The sequence below is a fragment of the Strigops habroptila genome, chromosome W (genome assembly GCF_004027225.2).
Source record: "Strigops habroptila isolate Jane chromosome W, bStrHab1.2.pri, whole genome shotgun sequence".
In the NCBI taxonomy this organism is placed as follows: domain Eukaryota; kingdom Metazoa; phylum Chordata; class Aves; order Psittaciformes; family Psittacidae; genus Strigops; species Strigops habroptila.
Window position 1 is genome coordinate 410,884 of NC_044301.2, and position 24,188 is coordinate 435,071.

Here is a 24,188-nt window from a genome sequence, read left to right on the forward strand (position 1 = left end):
CCCTGGCCCTGCTGGCCACACTAGTGCTGATACAGGCCAGGATGCCATTGGCTTTTTTGGCTGCCTGGGTACAAGGTGGCTCATGTTCACCAGCCATCACTCAACAACCCCAGGTCCTTTTCGGCTGTGCAGCTTTCCAGCCACTCTTCCCCAAGCCTGGAGCGTTGCATGGGGTTGTTGTGGCCCAAGTGCAGGACCCAGCACTTAGCCTTGTTGAACCTCATACCATTGGTCACAGCCCATTGATCCAGCCTTTCCAGATCCCTCTGCAGAGCCTTCCTATCCTCCAGCAGTTCAAGACAGATGGATTGTCCAAATAAACAATGTCCACAGCCTTTCTCTCATCAACCAGGCAGGTCGCCTTGTCATAGAAGGACATGAGATTGGTCAAGCAGGACCTGCCCTTCATGAACCCATGCTGACTGGGCCTGATCACCTAGTTTTCCGGCACATGCTTTATGATCTCAGTATCATCTGCTCCATGACCTTCCCTGACACTGAGGTCAGGCTGACAGGCCTGTAGTTTCTGGGGTCCTCCTTTCTGCCCTTTTTGTAGAGAGGCATCATGTTGGCCAACCTCCAATCCTTTGGGACCTGCCCACTACACCAGGACTGCTGATAGATGATGGAGGGTGGCTTGGCAAGATCCTCTGCCAGCTCCTTCAGCACTCTTGGGTGGAACCCATCTGGCCCCATAGACTTGTATACATCTAAGTGGAGCAGGAGGTCACTAACCATTTCTTCCTGGATTATGGGGACTTCAATCAGCTCCCCATCTCTGCCATCCAACTCAGGGGACTGACTGGGTACCCTGAGGATATCTGGTGTGACTATTAAAGACTGAGGCAAAGGCAGCATTAAGTACCTCAGCCTGTTCCTCATCCTCCGTCACCAGGTTTCCCCCAGTATCCAGTAAAGGATGGAGGTTCTCCTTGCCTCTACTTTTATTGCTGATATATTTGTAAAAATATTTTTTTATTATCTTTTATAGCAGTGGCCAGATGAAGTTCTAGCTGTGCCTTTGCCTTTCTAATTTTCTCCCTGCATAACCTAACAACATCCTTGTACTCCTCATGGGCTGACAGTCCCTTCTTCCACAGGTGACAGATTCTCTTTTTTTTCCCTGAGTTCCAGCAATATCTCCCTGTTCAGCCAGGCTGGTCTCTTCCCCGCCAGTTTGATTTTCGGCACATAGGGACTTCCTGCTCCTACGCCTTAAAGATTTCATTCTTGAAGAGCATCTAGCCTTCCTGGACCCCTTTGTCCTTCAGTAATCTATCCCAAGGGGTTCTCCCAACCGGCATCCTAAACAGGCCAAAGTCAGCCCTCCAGAAGTCTAAGGTGGAGGTTTTGCTGACCTTCTTCCTGACTCCTCCAAGGATTGAAAATTCTATCATTTCATGATTGCTTTGTCCAAGACGACCTCCAACCATCTCATCACCCACCGGTACTTCTCTGTGAACACAAATCTAGCCAGGCATCTCTCCTAGTTGGCTCACTCACCAGCTGGGTCAGGAAGTTATCTTCCACACCCACTAAGCACCTCTCTGCTGTATTGTACTTCTAGCAGCCATCTGGTAGGTTGAAGTCCCCCACAAGAACAAGGGCTAGCAATCACAAAACTTCTCCCAGTTGTTTGAAGAACGCTTCATCTGTAGCTTCATCTTGGCTGGGTGGTCTATAACAGACTCCTACTAGGATATCTGCTTGGTTGGTCTTCCCCCTGATCTTCACCCACAAACATTCAGCTTTCTCACTCACAACATTTTGAGTTCCAGGCAGTCAATGCACTCCCTGACATACAGTGCAACCCCACCGCCTCTCTTTCCTTGCCTATCCCTTCTAAAGAGCCTGTAGCCATCCATTGCAGCACTCCATTCATGCAAATCATCCAACTACATTTCTGTGATGGTGACTATGTCATGATTTCCCTGCTGCACAATGGCTTCCAGCTTCTGTTTGTTGCCCATGCTGTGGGCATTGGCATAGATGTATTTGCCTTGTGGATCTGACCTCCAACAGTGGCATGCCACCCCATGGCTCATTTTTAGTGAGTCTAGTTTTATCCCCTTCCCCCTTCAAACCTAGTTTGAAGCCCTCTCTATGAGCCCTGTTAGCTCCTGGGCTAGGATCCTTTTCCCCCTTTGATACAGGCATACCCCATATGCTGCCAGCAGGCCTGGTGCTGTGTAAACTGACCCATGGTAAAAAAACCCCAAAATTCTGATGTTGACACCACTCCTGGAACCAGGAATTAATTTGCATGATTTTCCTGATGCTTCCATTGTCATTGCTTGTGACTGGCAGGAGAGATGAGAAATCTACTTGGGCTCCCACACCCTGAACCAGTCGCTCCAAGGCCCTGAAGTCCTTCTTGAGTCCCCTGAGGCTTCTTGTTGATGAGACTTCTTCATTGCCCACCTGAAAGACTAGTAAAGAATAGTGATCATTAGGCTGTACCAGACTAGAGAGTTTTATGGTGATGTCCCTACCCTGGCCCCAGGAACGCAGCAGACTTCCCTCTGAGTTGGGTCCAGTCAACATATTGGGCCCTCTGTTCCTCTCAGGGTGGAGTCACCAATCACAACCACTCCTTTTTTTCCTAGTAGAGTTGGTCATGATACAAGGCGTTGTCTGACTCACCCGTGGCAACTCTTCTGACCTGGATGATCCCTTATCTACTTCATCATCTTCCTCATTTTCTTGTTCCTCAAGTACCAGGGCCTCATATATGATGACCCCTTCCCCATACTGATTGACTTAACAAACGCTTGTGAATAATCCGTCTCTCTGTGCTTTGCTATACACCTCCTCTGCACTTTGAACAGCATGGTCATACTTTGCCAGAGCTGCTTTAGCACATCTTTGTATGATAGTATCAGACAGTACTACAAACTGCTGTTAAAAAAAAAAAAAAAAAAGTTCTTGGCTGAATACTTTCTTTTTAGATTATTTCTATTTTTTACATGCAAGCTTCAGTATACCAATGTATCACTTACCTGCATTCAAGAGGAAGGAACCCCCCTGAGTCCACGGGATTGCACGCTTTGCATGCTACTAGAAAGGTGGCAGTTTTTAGTAGAGGACCTCGCTTAGAATGAAAGCAGAATCTGCATGAATGCTGGGTGTTTATTGATGAATGAGAAAGTTGCATGGATTACTCTAAGTAGAACAGGAGCTGCAAGTCAGAGCTTCTTTGTATGCAACACATCCAACAGATGAGGTTCCTTGTTTACATTAATTCCCAAAGCCCACAACAGTAGTCGTAAATCATGCCAGGATTTTGTCAAGTTTTGTTTGCAAGCCCCTGCAATGTTGTTGGAATATACTGAATTGCTCGCTGCTCTGTGTTTGGTTGTTGAGACCATACAAAGGAGACAGGCCCTTAGTGGCAGCAAGAAGTTCAACAAGATGCTCTCAGATGGCTTTTCCATGTTTCTTCTCTTCCAAATACAAGCTGGAAAAACTTGGTTTCTTTTGGCAATAGGCTGCACACTAACTTCCCAAAAGGAATGGTAACAGATTTGCTGCTTGAGAAATTTAGAAACACTGAAATTAGTGGAGGAACATGGTAAGGGAGAGAAAATGGGATAAGTACAGGTGCCTACCTGTAAAATTAGTGACTCATCCTTGGAGAGGTTGCTGTTTCCAAGCTGCTGATGGAAAAAGAGTGATTTGGGTGGGAAAGGGCAGAGCAGTGACACCCATTGACAAAAGCTTTCGAACAACTAGTTCAGTTTTATTCCATTTGTGGACACGTGAGCACCGTTCAGAGGACATGTGGACACCTCCACAGCCAAGTGAAGCCTACTGGCAGTAGACTTGCTTTTCTTAGTTACTTTTCACACAGCTTTTAGAAGCATCCCTTGGGATCTGAGAAACAGTTTGCAACCATTGCTTTATTAGCAGATGTGGCCAAGCACTATTGTTCCCATATGGCTGGGAGGTGTTTGGCATAGGGTCTTGCTGGTTCATGTATCTTCATCTCCCAGCTCCCTTGGCTTTCTGGGAACCAAGCAGCACCACAAGCACAGCACTAGTAATACCTCAGAACGGTTTGGTCTGTCTTGCAACAGACAGGGTAACTCCAGGAAGGCAGAAATGCCACAGGTTTGTTCAAGCAGCTTCTTTTCACAAGATAATAGCTGCAGTACATTGGGAGATACTCCAGTGGGACAGACTGCAAAACATCCAGGTTATGCTAGTTCTTTAAGTCTGAACTGTTGTCTTCCTCTCGTCTCTGCAGGAGGAGAATGAGCTAAAGCCAGTTCCACTTTTTTGACAGTTCTGCTCTTCTCCTCATCAAATATGTTTTCCTTTGTTCAGGCAAATCACACTGCCTCTCCTAGTCTCTACTCCACCACCTACTCCTTCGCTGAGGCTTCTGTTCTGTATTACCTGTATGAATTTCTGACATCCAGTCTCTAGTACGAAGTTGCCTTCACTATTTGGTCTTCTCCTGAGGCAGAGGCACAGCCAGTCTTAGAGGCAAAAGGATCTGAATCCATAAAACATTCAGTCTCCCTAAGAGCAAATAAATTGTGAACAGGGGTGGGGTGATGCTGGAATAGTCACTATGAGAACAGGCAGAGACTACACCACTATCCACAATACTCACACAGCCAGATATCATAGCCCACTCTGAGGATAATCTAAACTCAAATTTTGTCATAACATATTTCATGTTAAGTGAGCAAAAACACCAAGTCAAGAAGCTTATACTGGGACACATGCTGATGAAAGCGGCTATGACTGCAATCCGGCTTTGTTACAAGGAGAGCGGCATTGTGGTTTAAACCCAGCCAGTAACTAAGTACCACACAACATTACCCACCAAGTCCACCTAGGTCCTTGAGCGAAAGCAATCCCACAAGTGGGTTTGCCTTTACCTAAAGCAGGAATAACCCAGACTGTTTTCCCCAGCAGAATTTTATGTGCACCGCAGGAACTTTATCCCCCTCTACAGTACATAAAAGTTCTGATTGGGCTGGGCCAGCCCTGTTGTCAGATCCCCTAGTGTTGACAAACCAGGTGGCTTTTACTAAATGTCTATCCCAATGTTTGAAAGTCCCACGACCCATTGCTCTTAGTGTAGTTTTTAGCAGTCCATTGTACTGTTTGTATGGTACTAAGGTACCATACAAAACCACTACTACTACCACTAATAATAATAATGATATGGGAAATAACAAGGGGAAAGAATATAAAACTAAAAAGGGAAGGGAAAAATATAAAATAAACATAAGTGGTGCACAATGCAATTGCTCACCACCCACCGAAGGATACCCAGCCCAATACGAGCAGCAATCTGGGCCTTCTGGGTAAGTGCCCTCAGTTTATATACTGGGCATGATGTGCTGTGGTATGGAATACCCCTTTGGCTAGTTTGGGTCAGGTGTCCTGTCTCTGCTTCCTCCCGGCTTCCCCTCCTCCCTGGCAGAGCATGAGACTGACAAAGTCCTTGATCGGAGTAAACATTACTTAGAAACAACTGAAAACATCGGTGTTATCAGCGTTGTTCCCGGGCTGAAAGTCGAAAACACAGCACTGCACTAGCTACTAAGAAGGAGAAAAATAACTGTTACACCTGAACCCAGGACACCATTTCATTCCCAAAACCTGGATCTCTTGTGCAGGTGCCTTGACATTACTTTGTTTTATGGCAAAACTGGCTTTTAAATAGATTTTGACTATATTCTTCCCTTTCTCAAAAACTTCTTCCCCTGTATCGCCCCACACGATAATGTCATCACTGTATTGCAGGTGTTCTGGAGCTTGTCCCTTGTCATGGTTTAAGCCCAGCCAGTAACTCAGAACCATGCAGCCGCTCGCTCACTCCTCCCCTTCCCCCCTCCCATCCCACTCCTGGAGGGATGGGGAGGAGAATTGAAAGAATGTAAATCCCACAGGTTGAGATAAGAACAGTCCAGTAACTAAGGTATAACACAAAACTCCTACTACTAACACCAATAATAGTAATGATAAAGGAAATAACAAGCTGAGAGAATATAAAACTAAAAGGGGAATAGGAAAAGAATTTACAGTGATTAGCAAGAACTCAAAACATCAGTGTGTTATCAGCACTGTTCTCAGACTAAAGTCGAAAACACAACACTGCACCAGCTACTAAGAAGGAGAAAAATGACTGCCACAGCTGAACCCAGGACAGTATCCACCCCTTTCTTAATATCATTCACGTCATGATCAGATCCCACAGTTTTCAATATACCACTGCTTTTTGTCTCATATATATATATTCACACACACACACAAAGAGAGAGAGACATAATTCCTCAGTCCATGGACCAATCCCTATAAAGTTTGCTGAATTCATCCAGTCCATGATGTCAGGCTCCATCTCTTGTAAGAGTCTTTCAGGGCAGGAGAGACGGTGTGTAGTGTTCGATTGTTGCCTGCTGATGACACTGCCGAACTTGTCTGGTCACTGCTGAGCTTGTCTGGTTTCATCAAAGTTCATTCTTTCTTGGAGTGATGATCAGAGGGAAGTCAGGGTCATTCGATGGTGACCTGAGGACAGTTCTGCTGCTTCTGGCTTTTCTCATGACTTTATTCTCCACTGATGATCATGACAGCACATATCTTCATTTCAAAGCCGAGAGTGGTGGAGATGGGCATCTAGATGCGGAGCTATGGAAGTGTTCTATAACAGGCAACAGCATACAATTGAGTTCATTGGCTGTTTTCCCCCAAAATTAAATCCCCTTGAGGTACACATTGGACTTCCCCATCTTCCCGCATTACCCACCAAGTATATCCAGGTCCCTGAGCAAAAGCAACCCCACGAGTGGGTTTGCCTTTACCTAAAGCAGGAATAACCCAGACTGTCTTCCCCAGCCAGTTCGTTATGTGCACCACAGGAACTTTATCCCCCTCTACAGTACGTAAAAGTTCTGATTGGGCTGGGCCAGCCCTGTTGGCAGATCCCCTGGTGTTGACCAACCAGGTGGCTTTTGGTAAATGTGTATCCCAGTGTATGAAAGTCCCACCACCCATTGCTCTCCGTGTAGTTTTTACCAGCCCATTGTACTGTTTGATTTTCCCAGAGGCTGGTGCATGGTAGGGGATGTGATATACCCACTCAATGCCATGTTCTTTGGCCCAAGTGTCTTTAAGGTTGTCCCGGAAATGAGTCCCATTGTCTGACTCACTTCTCTCTGGGGTGCCGTGTCACCACAAGACTTGTTTCTCAAGGCCCAGGAGAGTGTTCCGGGCAGTGGCATGGGGCACAGCGTATGTTTCCAGCCATCCCGTGGTTGCTTCCACCATGGTAAGCACATAGCGCTTGCCTTGGTGGGTCGGTGGGAGTGTGATATAGTCAATCTGCCAGGCCTCCCCATGCTTGTACTTCAGCCATCGTCCTCCATACCAGAGAAGCTTTAACCACTTGGCTTCCTTAACTGCAGCACATGTTTCAGACTCGTGAATAACCTGGACAATAGCGTCCATTGTTAAGACCGCCCCTTGATCACGAGCCCATCTATATGTTGCATCTCTGCCTTGATGGCCTGAGGTATCATGGGCCCACCAGGCTAAAAATAATTCACCCTTGTGTTGCCTGTTTAAATCCATCTGAGCCACTTCAGTCTTAGCAGCTTAATCCACCTGTTGGTTTTTCTGGTGTTCCTCAGTGGCCTGACTCTTGGGTGCATGAGCATCTACGTGGCGTACCTTCACCACCAGGATCTGCACCCAGGCAGCGATATCTTGCCATAGTGCAGCAGCCCAGATGGGTTTACTTCTGCGTTGCCAGATGCTCTGCTTCCATTGCTGCAACCACCCCCACAGGGCATTTGCCACCATCCATGAGTCAGCATAAAAGTACTGTCCATTTTTCTCATTCAGCAATGTCCAAGGCCAGCTGGATGGCTTCCACCTCTGCAAACTGACTCGATTCAGCCTCTCCCTCAGCAGTTTCTGCAACTTGTCTTAGGGGAACTCCACACAGCTGCCTTCCATCTCTGATGCTTTCCCACAATATGGCAGGACCCATCAGTAAACAAGGCATATTTCTTTTCACTCTCTGACAGTTCATTATATGGTGGGGCCTCTTCAGCACGCATCACCTCCTCTTCTGGTGACATTCCAAAATCTTTGCCCTCTGGCCAGTCCATGATGACTTCTAGAATTCCTGAACAACTGGAATTTCCTATTTGAGCTCGTTGTATAATTGGTGCGGCCCACTTACTCCATGTAGCATCAGTTGCATGATGTGTAGAGGAGACCCTGCCTTTGAACATCCAGCCCAGCACAGGCAACCGGGGTGCCAGGAGGAGCTGTGCTTCAGTTCCGATCACTTCTGAGGCAGCTCGAACCCCTTCATAGGCTGCCAGTATCTCTTTTTCAGTGGGAGTATAGCTGGCCTCCGATCCACTCTATCCCCAACTCCATAAGCCAAGGGGTCGACCTCGAGTCTCCCCTGGAGCTTTCTGCCAGAGGCTCCAGGTAGGACCATTCTCCCCAGCTGTGGTATAGAGCACATTTTTCACATCTGGCCCAGCCCGGACTGATCCAAGGGCTACTGCATGAACTATTTCTCATTTAATTTGTTTGAAGGCTTGTTGTTGCTCAGGGCCCCATTTGAAATCATTCTTCTTCTGGGTCACGTGATAGAGAGGGCTTACAATCAGAATGTAATTTGGGATGTGCATTCTCTAGAACCCCACAACACCTAAGAAAGCTTGTGTTTCTTTCTTGTTAGTTGGTGGAGACATTGCTGTTATCTTGTTGATCACATCTGTGGGGATCTGGCAATGTCCATCTTGCCATTTCATTCCCAAAAATTGAATCTCCTGTGCAGGTCCCTTGACCTTACTCCATTTTATGGCAAAACCATCCTTCAGAAGGACTTGGATTATCTTCCTCCCTTTCTCAAAAACTTCTTCCTCTGTATCGCCCCACAGCACAATGTCATCAATGTATTGCAGGTGTTCTGGAGCTTGCCCCTGTTCCAGTGCAGTCTGGATCAATCCATGGCAGATGGTAGGGCTGTGTTTCCACCCCTGGGGCAGTCGGTTCCAAGTGTACTGGACGCCCCTCCAAGTGAAAGCAAACTGTGGCCTGCACCCTGCTGCCAAAGGGATTGAGAAAAATGCATTGGCAATATCACTCGTGGCATCCCACTTGGCTGCCTTTGACTCCAGTTCATATTGAATTTCTAGCATGTCCGGTACGGCATCACTCAATGGTGGTGTGACTTCGTTCAGGCCGTGATAGTCTACTGTTAGTCTCCACTCTCCATTAGACTTTTGCCCTGGCCATATGTGGCTATTAAAGGGTGAGCGGGTCCTGCTGATCACTCCTTGGCTCTCCAGCCTACGGATCAGCTTATGGATGGGAATCAAGGAGTCTTGGTTGGTGTGATATTGGAACCAGTGCACTGTTGTGGTTGCGATTGGCACTTGTTGTTCTTCGACCTTCAGCAACCCCACAACAGAAGGATCCTCTGGGAGACTGGGCAAGGTGGACAGCTGCTTCATGTCCTCTGTCTTCAAGGCGGCTATACTAAAGGCCCATCTGTACCGTTTCGGGTCTTTGAAGTACCCTCTCCTGAGATAGTCTATGCCAAGTATTCGTGGAGCCCCTGGACCAGTCACAGTGGGGTGCTTTTGCCACTCCTTCCCAGTTAGGCTGATTTCAGCCTCCAGTACAGTCAACTCTTGGGATCCTCCTGTCACTCCAGAAATACAAATGGGTTCCACCCTGTCCTGGGTTCAGCTATAGCAGTCATTTTTCTCCTTCTTAGTAGCTGGTTGTCGTGGTTTGAGCCCAGCCGGTAACTCAGAAACACACAACCACTCGCTCACTCCCCACCTTCCTCCCCCCGCTCCCGGAGGGATGGGGAGGAGAATCGGAAGAATGTAACTCCCACGGGTTGAGATAAGGGCAGTCCCGCAACTAAGGTATAATACAAACCACTACTGCTACCACCAATGATAATAATGATTAGTGAAATAACAAGGGGAGAGGATACAATTGCTCACCACCCGCCGACCGATACCCAGCCCCACCCGAGCAGTGATCTGGACCTTCCGGATAACTCCCCCCGGTTTATATACTGGGCATGACGTGCTGTGGTATGTAATACCCCTTTGGCTAGTTTGGGTCAGGTGTCCTGTCTCTGCTTCCTCCCGGCTTCCCCTCCTCCCTGGCAAAGCATGAGACTGAGAAAGTCCTTGGTTGGAATAAACATTACTTAGCAACAACTAAAAACATCAGTGTTATCAGCGTTTTTCCCAGGCTGAAAGTTAAAAAACACAGCACTGCACCAGCTACTAAGAAGGAGAAAAATGACTGCTATAGCTGAACCCAGGACAGTATCCACCCCTTATTCCATACCATTCATGTCATGCTCAGATCCCACATCTCTCAGCACACCATCACCCATGTCCCATATATACACATATATACACACCCACACCCACACACAGAGAAAGATATCATTCCCTAGTCCATGGACCAATCCCTGTAAAATTGCTGAACTCATCCAGTCCATGATGTCAGGCTCCATCTCTTGTAATAGTCTTTCAGGGCAGGAGGGACGGTACGTAGTGTTGGGTTGCTGCCTGCTGATGATACCGCCAAACTCGTCTGGTCACTACTGAGCTTGTCTGGTTTTCTCAAAATTCATTCTTTGTTGAGGTGATGATCGGAGGGAAGTCAGGGTCAATTGCTGGTGACCTGAAGATATCTAGCTGGTGGGCTATAAAAGTGTTATAGAGCAGGCAACAGCATACAATTGAGTTCAATGGCTGTTTTCCTCCAAAATCAAATCCCCTTGAGGTACACATCGGACTTCCCCATCTTCCCGCATTACCCACCAAGTATATCCAGGTCCCTGAGCAAAAGCAACCCCACGAGTGGGTTTGCCTTTACCTGAAGCAGGAATAACCCAGACTGTCTTCCCCAACAAATTCTTTATGTGCACCACAGGAACTTTATCCCCCTCTACAGTACGTAAAAGTTCTGACTGGGCTGGGCCAGCCCTGTTGGCAGATCCCCTGGTGTTGACCAACCAGGTGGCTTTTGGTAAATGTGTATCCCAGTGTTTGAAAGTCCCACCACCCATTGCTCTCAGGGTAGTTTTTAACAGCCCATTGTACCGTTCGATTTTCCCAGAGGCTGGTGCATGGTAGGGGATGTGATATACCCACTCAATGCCATGCTCTTTGGCCCAAGTGTCTATGAGGTTGTTCCGGAAATGAGTCCCATTGTCTGACTCAATTCTCTCTGGGGTGCCGTGTCGCCACAAGACTTGCTTCTCAAGGCCCAGGATAGTGTTCCGGGCAGTGGCATGGGACACAGCGTATGTTTCCAGCCAGCCGGTGGTTGCTTCCACCATGGTAAGCACATAGCGCTTGCCTTGGCGGGTTGGTGGGAGTGTGATATAGTCAATCTGCCAGGCCTCCCCATACTTGTACTTCAGCCATCGTCCTCCATACCAGAGAGGCTTTAACCGCTTGGCTTGCTTAATTGCAGCACATGTTTCACATTCGTGAATAACCTGGACAATAGTGTCCATCGTTAAGTCCACCCCTCGATCACGAGCCCATCTATATGTTGCATCTCTGCCTTGATGGCCTGAGGTGTCATGGGCCCACCGGGCTAAAAATAATTCACCCTTATGTTGCCAATCCAAGTCCATCTGAGCCACTTTAATCTTAGCAGCTTTATCCACTTGCTGGTTATTCTGGTGTTCCTCAGTGGCCCGACTCTTGAGTACATGAGCATCTACGTGGCGTACCTTCACCACCAGGTTCTGCACCCGGGCAGCGATATCTTGCCACAATGCAGCAGCCCAGATGGGTTTACTTCTGCGTTGCCAGTTGCTCTGCTTCCATTGCAGCAACCACCCCCACAGGGCATTTGCCACCATCCATGAGTCAGTAGAGAGAGAAAGTACTGGCCATTTTTCTCGTTCAGCAATGTCCAAGGCCAGCTGGATGGCTTTCACCTCTGCAAACTGACTCCATTCACCCTCTCCCTCAGCAGTTTCTGCAACTTGTCCCAGGGGACTCCACACAGCTGCCTTCCATCTCTGATGCTTTCCCACAGTATGTCAGGACCCATCAGTAAACAAGGCATATTGCTTTTCACTCTCTGACAGTTCATTATATGGTGGGGCCTCTTCAGCACGCGTCACCTCCTCTTCTGGTGACATCCCAAAATCTTTCCCCTCTGGCCAGTCCATGATGACTTCTAGAATTCCTGGACGACTGGGATTTCCTATTCGAGCTCGTTGTGTAATTAGTGCGGCCCACTTACTCCATGTAGCATCAGTTGCATGATGTGTAGAGGAGACCCTGCCTTTGAACATCCAGCCCAGCACAGGCAACCGGGGTGCCAGGAGGAGCTGCGCTTCAGTTCCAATCACTTCTGAGGCAGCTCGAACCCCTTCATAGGCTGCCAGTATCTCTTTTTCAGTGGGAGTATAGCTGGCCTCGGGTCCTTTATATCCCCGACTCCAAAAGCCAAGGGGTCGACCTCGAGTCTCCCCTGGAGCTTTCTGCCAGAGGCTCCAGGTAGGGCCATTCTCCCCAGCTGCGGTATAGGGCACATTTTTCACATCTGGCCCGGCCCGGACTGGTCCAAGGGCTACTGCATGAACTATTTCTCCTTTAATTTGTTCAAAGGCTTGTTGTTGCTCAGGACCCCATTTGAAATCATTCTTCTTCCGGGTCACGTGGTAGAGAGGGCTTACAATCAGAATGTAATTTGGGATGTGCATTCTCCAGAACCCCACAACACCTAAGAAAGCTTGTGTTTCTTTCTTGTTAGTTGGTGGAGACATTGCTGTTATCTTGTTGATCGCGTCTGTGGGGATCTGGCGACGTCCATCTTGCCATTTTATTCCCAAAAATTGAATCTCCTGTGCAGGTCCCTTGACCTTACTCCATTTTATGGCAAAACCATCCTTCAGAAGGACTTGGATTATCTTCCTCCCTTTCTCAAAAACTTCTTCCTCTGTATCGCCCCACAGCACAATGTCATCAATGTATTGCAGGTGTTCTGGAGCTTGCCCCTGTTCCAGTGCAGTCTGGATCAATCCATGGCAGATGGTAGGGCTGTGTTTCCACCCCTGGGGCAGTCGGTTCCAAGTGTACTGGACGCCCCTCCAAGTGAAAGCAAACTGTGGCCTGCACCCTGCTGCCAAAGGAAGTGAGAAAAATGCATTGGCAGTATCAATTGTGGCATCCCACTTGGCTGCCTTTGACTCCAGTTCATATTGAAGTTCTAGCATGTCTGGTACGGCAGCACTCAATGGTGTTGTGACTTAGTTCAGGCCGTGATAGTCTACTGTTAATCTCCACTCTCCACTAGACTTTTGCACTGGCCATATGGGGCTATTAAAGGGTGAGCGGGTCCTGCTGATCTCTCCTTGGCTCTCCAGTCTAGGCATCAGCTTATGGATGGGAATCAAGGAGTCTCGGTTGGTGCGATATTGCCGCCGGTGCACTGTTGCGGTCACAATTGGCACTTGTTGTTCTTCGACCTTCAGCAACCCCACAACAGAAGGATCCTCCGAGAGACCGGGTAAGGTGGACAGCTGCTTAATTTCCTCTGTCTCCAAGGCAGCTATACCAAAAGCCCATCTATACCCTTTTGGGTCTTTGAAGTACCCTCTCCTGAGATAGTCTATGCCAAGGATGCATGGAGCCCCTGGACCAGTTACAATAGGGTGCTTTTGCCACTTCCTCCCAGTCAGGCTGATTTCAGCTTCCAGCATAGTTAACGCTTGGGATCCTCCTGTCACTCCAGAAATATAAATGGGTTTCACCCCTTGATACCTTGATGGCATCAGAGTACACTGTGCACTGGTATCTACTAGAGCCTTATACTTCTGTGGGACTGATGTGCCAGGCCATCTGATCCACACAGTCCAGTAAACCCGATTATCCCTCTCCTCCACCTGGCTGGAGGCAGGGCCCCTCTAATAGTGATCACAAAATTCTCCACAGCACTGCACCAGCTACTAAGAAGGAGAAAAATGACTGCTATAGCTGGTGCAGTGCTGTCTTTCTTAACTTTCAGCCTGGGAACAACGCTGATAACACTGATGTTTTTAGTTGTTGCTAAGTAATGTTTACTCCGACCAAGGACTTTCTCAGTCTCATGCTTTGCCAGAGAGGAGGGGAAGCCGGGAGGAAACAGAGACAGGACACGTGACTCAAACTAGCCAAAGGGGTATTCCATACCACAGCACGTCATACCCAGTATATAAACCGGGGGGAGTTATCCGGAAGGCCCAGATCACTGCTCGGGTCAGGCTGGGTATCGGTCGGCGGGTGGTGAGCAATTGTGTCCTCTCCCCTTGTTATTTCCCTTATCGTTATTATCATTGGTCATAGTAGTAGTTTTTTTGTATTATACCTTAATTGCGGGACTGTTCTTATCTCAACCCGTGGGAGTTACATTCTTCTGAATCTCCTCCCCATCCCTCCCGGAGCAGGGGGAGGAAGAAGGGGAGGAGTGAGCGAGCGGCTGCATTGTTCCAAGTTAACGGCTGGGCTCAAACCACGACACGCCCCTTCATGGTTTGATGGCATCAGGGTACACTGTGCACCAGTGTCTACTAGAGCCTTATACTCCTGTGGGACTGATGTGCCAGGCCATCTGATCCACACAGTCCAGTAAACCCGATTGTCCCTCTCCTCCACCTGGCTGGAGGTAGGGCCCCTCTAATAGCGATCATAAGATTGTCCACTTATGTCTTGTGGAAAGGGATTAGTATTCCTTATCACAGGAGCTGGAGTAAAATCAGCTCTTCCACTCCATCTGGGAAACTGCTCACCAGAGACTGGAGCAGCAACTTTCTTGGGAGGATCATCCCTGACTTGTTCTCCTCTTCAATTCGCGCACCCATTCCTCCAGAACTGAGGTAGGTTTTCCATCCCACTTTCTCATGTCTTCTCCGTGATCCCACAGGTAAAACCATAGGGTACCTCATGATGTGTACCTCCTATATCTTCCCTCTTGAGCAGCAGGGCGCTTCCTGTTCATAGCTGACATGTGGGTCTGTACGAATGGGGAGCAGGATTTATTATCTCTCAATTGTTTGAAGTCCTGGGACAGTTTTTCCACAGCTGAAATGATGGAGGGGAGAGATTGTGTTCAAACTCCCGGAGTTGATGGCTCAATCCACTGTTGGTGCCACTGCATCTGTCCAGCTCATTGCTGCCAATGAGTTGGCTTATGATGATGGTGCACTGTGTAGAAATTTCTGCCATATGGGTCATGGTATTCAACTTCATGTGGATGTATGGGTGTATTCCCAGCATCCAACTTACTGTAGATCATCTCTAGAGCAGCTAATTCCCTCAGGTATTGGGGGCCTTTCTCTATCATGGTCCACTTTCCTGGGTGACATATAACATCTTTCTTGTAGGGATACCTTTCCTTCACAGCTGCCAAGAGCCGCCTCCAGAGGCTGAGGATTTGTTTCTCTTTTGCAATTGCTTTGTCAATTCTCCCTTCCCTAGCAAGTGATCCCAGCTGCTTGGCTTCCCTACCTTCTAGTTCGTGACTGCCTGTCCCATTGTCACAGCATCAGAGCACCCAGGTGATGATGTCTTTATTTGGACGACTGCTGAAATCTTTTCATATATTCTGCAGTTCAGTCAAGGACAGGGATTGAGAATTACCTCTTGTTCTGCCTCTTCCTCTATTTCTTGTGATGATTCCTCTGGTTCTGCTGATGGCCTTTCTTTATCTTCCTGTCCTGGGTTCAGCTATAGCAGTCATTTTTCTCCTTCTTAGTAGCTGGTGCAGTGCTGGGTTTTTTAACTTTCATCCTGGGAACAACGCTGATAACACCAATGTTTTTAGTTGTTGCTAAGTAATGTTTACTCCAACCAAGGACTTTCTCAGTCTCATGCTCTGCCAGGGAGGAGGGGAAGCCAGGAGGAAGCAGAGACAGGACACCTGACCCAAACTAGCCAAAGGGGTATTCCATACCACAGCAGGTCATGCCCAGTATATAAACTGGGGGGAGTTACCTGGAAGGCCCAGATCAATGCTTGGGTAGGGCTGGGTATCTGTCAGTGGGTGATGAGCAATTGTATTGTGCATCACTTGTGTTTATTTTTTTCTTTTCCTTTTCCCCTTTTAGTTTCATATTCTCTCCCCTTGTTATTTCCCTTATTATTTTTATTATTAGTGGTAGCAGTAGTAGTTTTGTATGGTACCTTAGTTATTGTACTGTTCTTATCTCAACCCATGGGATTTACATTCTTTCTATTCTCCTTCCCATCCCTCCAGGAGCGGGGGGGAGGGAACAAGAGGGGGAGTGAGCGAGCGGCTGCATGGTTCTAAGTTGCCGTCTGGGCTTAAACCATGACAGGGAATGGCTCTCCATTGGTTGGCTCTCCGAGGAGTAAAGGCAAAAGGTATGATTGATTATTAATAGTTCCCATTAGATGGCTCCCAAAGTATAGGGGTAATGGCAATGCTGAGAACACATACCAGATCAGTTTCACGACCAGTGATTCTTTTGTATCACAAGCCACTAATATAAAGTACAACAAAACAAGAACACCAACCCAGGCCCCAAAGGCAATAAACACCAAAACAGGGAATGCTGGCTGCAAGCAAGATATTACATAATGCCACACTGAAACCAACTGCAACAACTCCGAGAGAAAATGAATCAACATTGTGAACTGTGACTATTAGACCAAAACAATGAATGTTTTGACACATTCTGGTCAAATTTGTCCTTATCTCAACCCTTTGTGCCCCACATTGAGTGCCAAAAAGGACTGTCGTGGTTTAAACTCAGCACCATGCAGCCACTCGCTCACTCCTCCCCTTCTTCCCCCCTGCTCCCGGCGGGATGGGGAGGAGAATCAAAAGAATGTAAATCCCATGGGTTGAGATAAGAACAGTTTAATAACTAAAATAAAGTACAATAAAGTGATAATAGAACGAATACCAACAATAACAATACTGATAATAATAATAGGGAACAGCAAAAAAGGGAGAAATGAAAATTCGGAAAACACAAGTGATGCACAGTCCAATTGCTCACCACCATTGACAGATACCCAGCCCGACCCAAGCAGCGATCTGCCCTACCAAGTAACTCCCCCCAGTTTATATACTGGGCATGACATGCTGTGGCATGGAATACCCCTTTGGCTACTTTGGGTCACATGTCCTGTCTCTGCTCCCTCCCGGCTTCTTGTGCCCCTCCTCACCGGCAGAGTATGAGAGACTGAAAAGTCCTTGATCAGGGTAAGCACTACTGAGCAACAACTAAAACATCAGTGTGTTATCAGAATTGTTCTCAGACTAAAGCCAAAATACAGCACTGTACCAGCTACTAGGAAGAAAATTACCTCTATCCCGACCAAAACCAGGACAAGTGGGAAGCAAAAATAAGGACAATCAGGATGCAAGGGAAAGTTTTAGATCAGGGTCAAAGACACTGTCACAGTTTTTGTCTGTTGCAGAAAAACTGAAGTTCTGTGCCAAGCCATTATCCATCATATTTAAGAAGTCATGGCAGTCTGGTGAGGTTCTTGCTGACTGGAAAAGGGGAAATATAACCCACAGTTTTATAAAAAGAAGACCCAGGGAAGGGCACAGCCCAGCACAAGCAATCGAACGAGGTTCCTCAATTGTGTGGAAGACAACTTCCTCTTGTAAGTAATAGAGGAGACAACAAGGAGAGGTGCCATGCTTGACCTCGTGCTCACCAACAGGGAGGGACTGGTTGGAAATGTGTTGCTCCAAGGCAGCCTTGACTGTAGTGATCATGAGATGGTCAAGTTCGAGAGAAGGGCACGCAGCAAGCTCACTGGCCTGGACATCAAGAGAGCAGACATTGGCCTCTTCAGGATCCTGCTCAGTAAGGTCCCATGGGATAAAGCCCTAGAGGGCAGGGGGGCCCAAGACTGCTGGTTGATATTCAAGGATCACCTGCTCCAAGCTCAGGATTGTTGCATCCCGGCTAGAAGGAAGTGCAGCAGGAGGGCCAGGAGGCCTCCGTGGATGGATAAGGAGCTGCTGAGAAAAATTAGAGGGAAAAAAGAAGCTTATACAAGGTGGAAATGAGGACAGGCAGCCTGGAAAGAATACAGGGACAGTGTTCGGGAAGGTAGGGACCAGGTCAGGAAAGCTAAGGCTCAGTTAGAATTGAGTCTGGCAAGGGATGTGAAAGATAACAGGAAGAGCTTCTATAGGTATGTAGGAAACAAAAGACAGACTAGGGTTTATGTGGGCTCTCTCCAGAAGGAAACGGGAGAACTGGCTACCCTGGATTTGGAGAAGGCTGAGGTTCTCAATGACTTCTTTGCCTCAGACTTCGCTGGCAAATGCTCTGACCACACAACCCAAGTCTTGGAAGGCAGATGCAGGGACTGTGAGAATGCAAACCTTAGGCCCACTGTAGGAGAGGATCAGGTTCGAGACCATCTTAAGAACCTGAACGTGCACAAGTCCATGGGACCTGATGAAATCCATCCACGGGTCCTGAAGGAGATGGCGAATGAAGTTGCTAAGCCACTGTCCATCATATTTGAAAAATCCTGGCAGTCAGGTGAAGTTCCCGATGACTGGAAGAAGGGTAATATAACCCCCATTTTCAAGAAGGGGAAGGTGGAAGACCCATGGAAGCTACAGACCAGTCAGTCTCACCTCTGTGCCTGGCAAAATCTTGGAGCAGATTCTCCTGGAAAGCATGCTAAGGCACATGAAAGACAACGAGGTGGTTGGTGACAGCCAACATGGCTTCACTAAGGGGAAATCCTGCCTGACCAATTTGGTGGCCTTCTATGATGGGGCCATGGAACTGATGGACAGGGGCAGAGCAGTTGACGTCATCTACCTGGACTTGTGCAAAGCGTTCGACACTGTCCAGCATGACATCCTTGTCTCTAAATTGGAGAGACATCAATTTGATAGATGGACCACTCAGTGGATAAAGAACTGGCTTGATGGCTGCACGCAAAGAGTTGTGGTCAATGGCTCAATGATGTCCAGTTGGAAAAGAGTAACGAGTGGTGTCCCTCAGGGGTTGGTGTTGGGACCTGTCTTGTTCAACATCTTTGTTGGCGACATGGAAGGGATGCCATCCAGAGGGACCTTAACAGGCTTGAGAGGCAGGCCAATGCCAACCTCATGAAGTTCAACAAAGCCAAGTGCAAGGTCCTGCACCTGGGTCATGGCAATCCCAAACACAAATACAGGCTGGGCTGAGAATGGATTGAGAGCAGCACTGAGGAGAAGGAATTTGGGGTGTTAGTTGACGAAAAGCTTAACATGAGCCGGCAGTGTGCACTTGCAGCCCAGAAAGCCAAACGTGTCTTGGGTTGCATCAAAACGAGCATGGCCAGCAGGTCAAGGGAGGGAATTCCCCTCTACTCTGCTCTGGTGACACCCCCCCACAGTCCTGTGTCCAGCTCTGTGGCCCCCAACACAAGAAGGATTTGGACCTGAGTGAGTCCAGAGGAGGGCCATGAAGATGCTCCAAGGTCTGGAGCACCTCTCCTATGGAGACAGGCTGAGAGAGTTGGGGTTGTTCAGCCTGGAGAAGAAAAAGCTCCAGGGAGACCTTACAACAGTCTTCCAGTACCTCAAAGGGGCCTAGAAGAAATCTGGAGAGGGACTTTTTACAAGGGCATGTAGTGACTGGACAAGGGGGAATGGTTTTAAACTGAAAGAGGGTAGATTTAGATTAGATATTAGGAAAAAAATTCTTCACTATGAGGATGATGACACACTGGAACAGGTTGCCCAGAGGAGCTGTGGATGCTTGTCCCGTGTTCAGCTATAGCAGTCATTTTTCTCCTTCTTAGTAGCTGGTGCAGTGCTGTGTTTCTTAACTTTCAGCCTGGGAACAACGCTGATAACACCGATGTTTTTAGTTGTTGCTAAGTAATGTTTACTCCGACCAAGGACTTTCTCAGGCTCATGCTTTGCCAGGGAGGAGGGGAAGCTGGGAGGAAACAGAGACAGGACACCTGACCCAAACTAGCCAAAGGGGTATTCCATACCATAGCATGTCATGCCCAGTATATAAACTGGGGGGAGTTACCCGGAAGGCCCAGATCACTGCTCGGGTCGGGCTGGGTATCGGTCGGCGGGTGGTGAACAATTGTATCCTCTCCCCTTGTTATTTCACTAATCATTATTATCACTGGTGGTAGCAGTAGTGGTTTTGTATTATACCTTAGTTGCGGGACTGCTCTTATCTAAACCCATGGGAGTTACATTCTTCCAATTCTCCTCCCCATCCCTCCGGGAGTGGGGGGAGGAAGAAGGGGGGCAGTGAGCGAGCGGCTGCGTGGTTCTGAGTTACCGGCTGGGCTCAAACCACGACAGTTCTTTGTGGCGCCCAACGTGGGGCTCGAAGGGTTGAGATAACGACTGATCTGACCAGAGTGTGTCTAATCATATTTGTGATAGGCATTCATTGTTACTACTCGTCACAATGGTGATTATTTGGCTCTCAGACTTGTTGCGCTTGATCTCAGAGTTTCAGCATGTTGTACCTTCCTTACAGCCACTATTTGCTGTTTTAGTGTTTCTCGGCTGGGGGGCCTGGGCTAAGGTTCTTGTTTCACTGTACTTCATGGTAATGACTTGTAATACAATAGACTCATTGATCATGAAACTGGTCTGGTTTGTGCTTCCAGCGTGGCCATCACCTCTATACATTGGGAGGTATATAATGAAATATTTTAGCAATTGCATATCTTTTTTTTTCTCCTCGGGGGGTCAAATTACAAAGGAGGCATTCCCTTACACCCCTTGTTCCCCCACCAGCCTTTTTGCAATAGCATTTGAGAGTTCTGAAGGTTTTGGATGGCCTTTGAATACCCTTGAGACCTGCCTGCTGATTGTGCTGGGGATCAGCATGTTGGCAAACATACGGAGTGTGTTTTACCCATGGCCATCCCGTCCTAGGAACATCCTATTTCGTTTAATCTCGAAAGTTAAGCAGTATCGGGTTCAAATCTGGTCTAGGGTTAGACGACGGTATAGGAGGACCACCAAGAGATTTTCCCTGAGGCTGGACAGTCATGAGTGGCAGGGTGTGTGGGATAGTATGGGCAAGTATCTAGGCCAGTGGGCCCCTCCAGTGCTTTGGAACTTCACCCCTGAACAAGTGCAACATCCGGAAAAACTAGTAAAACAATTAAACGAGGCGTGCTGTTGTTCTGTTTATACCAGAGAGGGACAAATCATGGCAACGTGCTGGGGCTTGGCCTACGCCTACAGAGCCCTGCTCAACACTATCCAGCACCTTCAAAGGGAAAAAAAAAAAGTCTCTGGATCTGATGGCAAAGCAACAGACAATGCAGCTATGCCAACTACAAGCACAGCAGCTACTCAGACCCTGACCACAACAGTCAACACAGCTACTCCAAGTACAGCAGCTACATCAACCCCAGTGACAAGCACAACAGCTACTCAAACCCTGACCACAACAGACAACGCAACTACTCCAACTTCAAATACAGCAGCTACACCAACCCCAGTGACAAGCACAGTAGCTACTCAAATCCTGACAGCAACAGACAATGCAGCTGTTGGTGTTACTCAACTCCCAAGCACAACAGCTGCACCAACCCCAGCAATAGACATTGCAACCACTCCAATCCTAGTGGCAGACACTGCAGCCACTCCAACCACAGTGACAAACACTGCAGCTAAACCAAATGGCCAGTTTGTGACAATGTCTGTTGCCCCTGTAAGCAAAAGCCGACAAAGAGCAACCCGCGAAGTGAAGAAAGATGAAGACCCAATGCCATTACTATATGCAACAGCACCTGAACAAGAGTTACTACTACGTGGATCAGAGGAAGAGGAAGAAGAAGAAGAGGTCACTTCTCGACCCCGGACCTCAACCGAACTGCGGAATATGCGAAAAGATTTCACCCGTCTTCCAAGGGAGCACATTGTCACCTGGTTGCTCCGATGCTGGGACAATGGGGCCGACGGTCACGAACAAGAAGGTAGGGAAGCCAAGCAGCTGGGATCACTTGCTAAGGAAGGAGGAATTGACAAAGCGATTGCAAGAGAGAAGCGAGCCCTCAGTCTTTGGAGGCGGCTCCTGGCAGCTGTGAAGGAAAGGTTTCCCTACAAAGACGATATTACGAATCGCTCAGCCAACTGGACCACGATAGAGAAAGGCATCCAGTCCCTGAGGGAATCAGCCATTATAGAGATGATCTATCGTAGGCCGGATGCCAGGAACACATCTGTAGATCCAGATGAAGTCGAATGTACACGACCCATGTGGCGGAAACATACACGGAGTGTGCCATCATCATATAGAATCATAGAATCATAGAATCGTAAGGGTTGGAAAGGACCTTAAGATCATCTAGTTCCAACCCCCCTGCCATGGGCAGGGACACCTTGCCCTAAACCATGTGGCTCAAGGCTCTGTCCAACCTGGCCTTGAACACCACCAGGGATGGAGCATCCACAACCTCCCTGGGCAACCCATTCCAGTGCTTCACCACCCTCACGGTAAAGAACTTCTTCCTTATATCTAATCTAAACTTCCTCTGTTTAAGTTTGAACCCATTACCCCTTGTCCTACCACTACAGTCCCTAAGGAAGAGTCCCTCCCCAGCATCCTTGTAGACCCCCTTCAGATACTGGAAGGCTGCTATGAGGTCACCACGCAGCCTTCTCTTCTCCAGGCTGAACAGCCCCAACTTTCTCAGCCTGTCTTCATATGGGAGGTGCTCCAGCCCTCTTATCATCCTCGTGGCCCTCCTCTGGACTCGCTCCAACAGCTCCATGTCCTTTTTATGTTGAGGACACCAGAACTGTACGCAGTACTCCAAGTGGGGTCTCCCAAGAGCAGAGTAGAGGGGCAGGATCACCTCCTTCGACCTGCTGGTCACGCTTCTTTTGATGCAGCCCAGGATACGGTTGGCTTTCTGGGCTGCAAGTGCACACTGCCGGCTCATGTTAAGCTTTTCGTCAACCAACACCCCTAAGTCCTTTTCTGCAGGGCTGCTCTGAATCTCTTCTCTGCCCAGCCTGTAGCAGTGCCTGGGGTTGCCCCGACCCAGGTGTAGGACCTTGCACTTGGCTTGGTTAAACTTCATAAGGTTGGCATCAGCCCACCTCACAAGCGTGTCAAGGTCCCTCTGGATGGCATCCCTTCCCTCCAGCGTATCAACCGAACCACACAGCTTGGTGTCATCGGCAAACTTGCTGAGGGCGCACTCAATCCCACTGTCCATGTCACCGAGAAAGATGTTGAACAGGACCGGTCCCAACACCGATCCCTGAGGGACACCACTCGTTACAGGTTTCCAACTGGACATTGAGCCATTTACCACAACTCTTTGCGTGCGGCCATTGAGCCAGTTTTTTATCCACCGAGTGGTCCATCTATCAAATTGATGTCTCTCCAATTTAGAGACAAGGATGTCATGTGGGACAGTGTCGAATGCTTTGCACAAGTCCAGGTAGATGACATCAACTGCTCTGCCGCTGTCCATCAGTTCCGTGGCTCCATCATAGAAGGCCACCAAATTGGTCAGGCAGGATTTCCCCTTAGTGAAGCCATGTTGGCTGTCACCAACCACCTCATTGTTTTTCATGTGCCTTAGCATGTTTTCCAGGAGAAACTGTTCCAAGATTTTGCCAGGCACAGAGGTGAGACTGACTGGTCTGTAGTTCCCCGGGTCTTCCACCTTCCCCTTCTTGAAAATGGGGGTTACATTACCCTTCTTCCAGTCATTGGGAACTTCACCTGACTGCCAGGATTTTTCGAATATGATGGACAGTGGCTTAGCAACTTCATTCGCCAGCTCCTTCAGGACCCGTGGATGGATTTCATCAGGTCCCATGGACTTGTGCACGTTCAGGTTCTTAAGATGGTCTCGAACCTGATCCTCTCCTACAGTGGGCCTAAGGTCTTCGTTCTCACAGTCCCTGCGTTTGCTTTCCAAGACTTGGGTTGTGTGGTCAGAGCATTTGCTGGTGAAGACTGAGGCAAAGAAGTCATTAAGAACCTCAGCCTTCTCCAAATCCATGGTAGCCAGTTCTCCTGATAGCTTCTGGAGAGGGCCTACATTGTCCCTAGCCTGTCTTTTATTTGCTACGTATCTATAGAATCCTTTCCTGTTATCTTTTACATCCCTTGCCAAACTTAATTCTAGCTGGGCCTTAGCTTTCCTAACCTGGTCCCTAGCTTCTCG

The 24,188-nt window shown here is 48.2% G+C and overlaps 1 protein-coding gene across 5 annotated transcripts in view; it reads left to right on the forward strand.

The window, feature by feature from the left end:
* LOC115601769 (protein FAM219A-like) overlaps positions 1–24,188 on the forward strand; it is a 93,073-nt gene that overhangs the window by 60,798 nt on the left and 8,087 nt on the right. The window lies entirely within an intron of this gene.